General features: G+C 47.2%; 1 long non-coding RNA gene across 1 annotated transcript in view; it reads right to left on the reverse strand.

The window, feature by feature from the left end:
• Positions 1–5,789, reverse strand: part of LOC132331171 (uncharacterized) — a 28,663-nt gene extending 22,874 nt beyond the window's left edge. Inside the window, exons 1-2 of the long non-coding RNA XR_009487503.1 lie at positions 5,674–5,789; positions 5,227–5,537 (exon numbers count right to left, since the gene is read on the reverse strand). This is a non-coding gene — a long non-coding RNA (uncharacterized LOC132331171). The remainder of the gene's footprint in view (positions 1–5,226; positions 5,538–5,673) is intronic.
• Between the last annotated feature and the right edge of the window lie 211 nt (positions 5,790–6,000).

Here is a 6,000-nt window from a genome sequence, read left to right on the forward strand (position 1 = left end):
GCTGAGAAATTATCGGAGCCATTTCAGCTCCATGGAGCTGTGCTGCAACAGTCAGAGGCAAGAAGGCCTCCCCAGACAGCTCTCCAGTCCTCCTAGGGTGACTGCTGCTTGCTGTGTCTTGGCCAAGTTAATTTACATCTCCCAGGCAAGGGCTTTCCTGCCTGGAGATTGCTCTGTTGCTTTATATCATCCCCACTGGCTAGAGCTGTACTGGGTTCACTGAAAGGAAATGTTTTTTGATAGCCATGCTACATTTTCTCTGTACATGGCTTCTAGGTCTATTTGCACACACCAGGCTACACTGCTTTCCTGCTGGTTTCTGCAGGAGAACGATTTCAAAAGCAGGGTACTCATTTCATTTATCTTTATGGGCATTATTTTGTAATTTTGGCTACATATGTATAGTCATATATATATATGTGTGTGTGTGTTTATATAAAAATATATATAAATCACCTTTCAGGTACATATTCAAGGCTCTTATTTTTCCCATCAATCAACCCGCTCTAGTTTCTGGAACATTTCACCCAATTTTTTGTTGGCTGCTTATAACTAGATACTGCTTTTCCAGGAAGCAAACTACCAAACTTGTGGGATGTTCCAGCCCTGGTTTCAACACTTCTGGTACATACTTCCAGCATCACACTGCAATGCCTTCTCACCTACAGTCCCTGGTGCCTCACCTCTCCTCTGCCCTCTGACTGGAAAAAGCTGGGTCACATCTACCTTCTACCATCACCTCCTAGACTCTTCTCTTTACCTTCCTCAGGATCCTCTCTGTCCTTTGCAGTCAGACTCTTTTCATCACCTCTATGAATTCTGGCTTGTGTTTTCACTTTTAGACTACTTATTTTTGGCCTGTCATTTAAATTTCTTTTGAGTCATTGTTATTATGGAGCCAACATTTATAAATAGCTCTATGCATTGCAGGTATGGGATAATCAAGTCCTTTGATTTTTGAGCAATTTGGTTACTAAATGATAGCAATAAAAAGCATGTAATCATCATGGGCGTTAGCCCAGGAAATGTTTCTACCATTAAAGCATTCAGGAGGTAGATGATGATTCTGGTAAAAATTTATGGTTCTTAATAATGAGTGTTATGATTTACCATTACAACACTAAATGGTGAGGTGTCATAACAGCCATGGGTAATACCTGGGGGCAATGCTTTTCAGAAAAATAGTAATGTATTAAAAGGACGAGAATAAAAAGCCTTTTGTGTATGTAAGGATGTGATCTATTTTTAAAAAGTGCATAAAAATTTGTTGTGTACATTACAGCTAGTGTGATGTAAAAAGGCAGAGGAAAAGGCTAGCTGGTTTATTCTTACAGCTGCAAAGTATGTGTGGAGTTGTGTGGATGTCTAGATATTACTGTTTTCAGATTCCTCAAGAAAACCCTATGAACACTAGAAGCCACCTAAACTGACACGAAAGACAATAACTTGTTATGGGATGAAAACTTACACTCTCCTCAAAATCATACGTAGTCTTAAAAGCAGAAATTTAAAACATCTGCATAACTGTACACATCTACATGCAACACATTTATTTTAGGCAAATTTGCAGCAGCAAGAAGAATCATAACACAGGTCATAAATACGCACTGCAACAGCACGGCCCCTGCTGAGTTGAGTGGGTGTTGTGCCTCTGTCAGGTCTGGGAGAATGAGGCTTTTCTGCTATGCTCCAGCCTCTCTGAATTCAGAGAGGGGTGCCTGTGTGTATATATGGATATTTATACCATTCAGGGATATATACATGTGTAAGGGCAGTAGTTTTAATCATTTCTGGTAAGAGCACCTGAAGTCCAATGGCAGTCCCTACCACTTAATTTAGGGTACTGCTAAGCAGAGAAATGCTTCACACCGTGGGCAGACCCAGGCAGGGCTGTGACCCTGCCTGCACAGGACAACAGGGACCAAAACTACTCTGTACTCCCGCTCCCACCACAGGGCACTATGTGCCCATTGTGCCCAGGGACTCAGCCCTTGGGCAGCTCCCTGCTCTGGGAAGGCCCAGCAGGGTAGGGGACAGCCAGTGTCACAGTGTCACCTGTGTGGCACCCGGGCCACACCAGAGTCTGCTCTGCCACCAACCGCCTGCGCCGCTCTGGGGGCCCTGGCGTGGCAGAGACTTACCTATGGCAGCAGCCTTCGAGGCTACTCCAGCAGAGAAAATTACCCAGAGATATAAATCTTCACAGGATTGTGGCCTTTAAAGATGAGGCTAAGTTCAAGTAATTATTTTTGGGGTAATTATTAAATTTAATTTTCTACCAGGATCCAGATTACAAAACCCATCTTAAAACAGAAACTTAGCATTCTGAATTAATTAAATATGCCCTCACCAAAATAGCTGTTAACACACAGTTGGTGCTGCCACAAACCTCATTCTAAAATGTCCTAGGAAATGCTCATAGTGGTACAATTAAACCACCTTATTTATAAAGTAATTTCTTACTATGTTCCACTATAAACTTTTAGAGTAATTTTTTCCATTAATGAAATATCATTAAACTACTAGAGGCAGAGAGGTTTTAGAGATATTTTTTTAGCACACAGAATTCACAATTTCTAAAGCAAAGTAGGAAGTGTAGCATTGTAAAAAATCCCTTTCACTAGGGGTCTAAAATCTTTCCCACAGTGAAATTCATTGGGACTTTGCTATTGCACTGGATAGTAGGATTTGGCCCTAAATATTTTGGATTTAACGTGAGCAAGCTTGCTTTCCTGAGCAGTCCTGTGGAAGCTACGTGCATTGCCAGGATCAGACCCATAATATGAATAGTCACTACTGAGATGTCTGTTGTTCAGAAATGACCCCTTCTGTCCTTCAATATATATATGTGACAGACCCCTGGAACTGCTAACAAATGGGGGGAGTCCTTCTGAGGTCATGCTATTGGGAATCATCCTCCAAGAGTCCACACTGAGCATTTACACAATAGTCTAGAAGCATTTTGGCGAGCATATCCCGTATTTCTCCAGTTGGGTCCTGCACTTTCCCTCTTTTAACCCACATAGCACAGCAATTCCCAAAAGATGTTAGAGAAGAGAAATCTACAATCATCAAAATGTTAATTTTGACAATGACAAAGAGTACATGCATTAAAAATGCATCAGCCCTGTCATTAAGGCATTATTCAGCAAAACCATCTCATCATGCTTTACAGAAAGCAACTAGAAGAAACCAAGGATAAAGAACCATTTGCTAAGCTTGTATTTATGGGTACCAGTCCAATACCTACTACACAAGGTACTCAACCAAGCAAAGAGCAAACAAATCCACGCCCTTTATGTGATGAAATGGGAGCTCTTAATAATATTCTAAGTCATGACTCAATGGAAAACGTAAACTAAAAGCTCTGTAAAACCAGAGGAAGGTTTGTAATACAAACCTGGATTTTAAAACAGTGTTTCCATCGCTGTTCCTGCAGCACTTGTGAATGTGGCTGTGTTACGGTGCTGAACTGACTATGATTTAGCAGCTGATCATGTCTTTCTAAAGCATAATTTAACATTATTTCTGAGGCGTTGAACATACTAAACTACAAGGAAAAAAAATCTGCTTTCAAGTGGTATTAGAGAAACACAAGGATCAGAGTGCTAGCATCAAAGATGTGTCTAAAGAATAACAGATCCACACGTCTGTGTTACAACGAGCGCTCCACTCACTACTAAAGGCAACAGACTAAGATTGCTTTGGCAGTTGTTGGAAATTATTAAGTAGAACACTGACAGCCTTTCAATCTCTAAGCAAGAGACAGAAAGACATTCTCCATCAGCCCACCTTGCGTGCTCAACAATCACCCCACCTCTGGCTTGTCCACATTAAAAATCATTCCTAGCCCCATCATAGCTGAGGCTGGGGAAGGATGCATTCAAAAAGGCTGTCTTATCACAGGACTCCTGGTCTTGCTTTAAAATGGCTTCTGATCTAATTCACTTAAGGCTGAAATGTGGTCTTACAATTGTGACTACATGGCAACAAGACCTGGGATCATATGGGCATGGGGAGAGGCCTTGAATGGCAAGACACAGGCATGATCACACCCTGTTCCTTTTCTTTGCCAGGCTTGTGGGCAGAGGAGCAGGGGAAAAAAGACCAGAACTATGAATGCTATGCCTGGATTTTCCTAAGCACAACATCTGAAAGACTGATCAGGGTTTTAACCAAATCCTGTACCCTGGTACTGAGATTGGAGAGAAGGACAAATGTACTTTTTATGTGTTAAAGTGATAGGGCACATCTTGGCCAGTTATGGGAATCAACACTCCCTCAGTTGTGTCTCTCACCTGTCCAGCTGCAAGCAGCATTTGGGGAGTCCTGAGCTCTTGAAAAGGACACAAATAAGCCACCACCTGAGCTGCAGAGGGAAAACACCCCTCAGCTCTGGCCCTGAACTTGTGTCTCAATTTGGGGCCTCAGAAGCTGATAAACTCTGCTGGGCTGGAGCTGGTGTGAAGGTGGATTCTTAATCCTGCCCTCACCAGGTTGCAGGGTGAGGATAAAAGAGCAAGAGGGGCATTGCTTCCATTGAAAGCAAGCGGCCTCAAACTGCTCCCCAGGAGCGGCCCCGCTGGATGGCCGAACCCCTCGGCAGCCGGGGAAGAGGGGCTGCCCCGGGCGCCGGGCGCTCTGCGGCCGTGCTGGGTGTCTTCGCCCCGCTAGCACGGGGTGCTCGGCACCTCCCCGCCCGCGGGCACCCCCAGCCCCGCACGACTCGGCTGCTGCGGGCCCGGGGCCGTGCCCGCCGGCGGGGCGGCAGCCCGGGCTCTGCCGGGGGGCGCGGACGGAGCCGGGGCCGCCGCGGCCCTGCGGGCACTCCGTGTCGCGGTGGGAGGGACCCCTGGCAGGCGAGGCCGGCCGCCTCGGTGCCCCATCCGCGCCCCACGCCGGAGAGGGGCGAGGGGCCGCGGACGGAGCGGGCTGGGGGCTGCCGAACGAGTGCCGGGGCACCGGGGCTGCTCGGACGGGTGGAGAGCCTCTCCCCAGCCCCGGAGCAGCCTAAGGAGCGCTGCCCGCGAAGGCGCAGCCCGCGGCGGCCGCGGCTCCCCCGGCCCCCTCTGCCGAGGAGCTGGCCCAGCCCTGGGCTTGGTCCCACGCACACACACACTCCGGGCACCCCCTCCGCAAGAGACAGGGCGTTCGAGCTCCCCCCGCCCGGGCAGAGACACAGAATGAAACATTGCAAAGCGTAGGAAAAGATGGAAAAGGTGCTACCTTGGCAACTAGAGGAGGTGAGGAGCCAGCTGGTGGGCTGGGGGCGGTCGCGCTGCCTGCCTGCCTGCCCGCCGCCGGTACTCTCCTCGACTACGCGTATTCTTAAGCAATAACAACGTAATCCGTATTATCCACCCAAGAATACCCGTCACCGAAGAGAGTCAGAAAGCTGCTGCTGTTGCTGCTGCTGGTGGAAGTGCTGCACCGGGACAATAAATCCATAACTATAATTCGCCTCCAGAAGAAGGAGAATCCACAAGGGTTGCCAAGCGATCTTGTCCCATATCCAGTGGACGCTGAACCTTCCCATCCTAAGGAAGCGAACGAGAGGAGTTGGCATTTAATACACACACGTACAGTCCCTCTGCTCTCCTGCTCCCTTACTGGAGCGGGCAAGAGCTTGCAGGCGAGATGAAAGGAAATAAATCAAAGTAAGGCTGACTTTACCTGGTGATTGCCTGGATTCTTCCTCTGTGCTTCTATGGTATCCTATTCCCTAGCTGTATGCTCCATCAATTCTCTCTGGGAGCTTGCAAGAGATGTCATACGCAGCAACAGATTCCTGTAAAAGAGATGCACGGTTAAGCACACAAATATTACAAATCTGTTTGCATAGGTGGGCTTGGGAAAGCTCCGATAAAGCAGCAGACACGCCTGAGAGATTTTTCATCTGGGCTTTGGAAATGCATTTTACAAGTCCTGACTCACACTGACTCGATGTGCTACCGAGAGGAGGGAGGGCGGAAAGGAAGGCGATGGAGAGGGGGGAAAAAA

This window comes from Haemorhous mexicanus, chromosome 9 (genome assembly GCF_027477595.1).
Source record: "Haemorhous mexicanus isolate bHaeMex1 chromosome 9, bHaeMex1.pri, whole genome shotgun sequence".
NCBI classification, from domain to species: Eukaryota; Metazoa; Chordata; class Aves; order Passeriformes; family Fringillidae; genus Haemorhous; species Haemorhous mexicanus.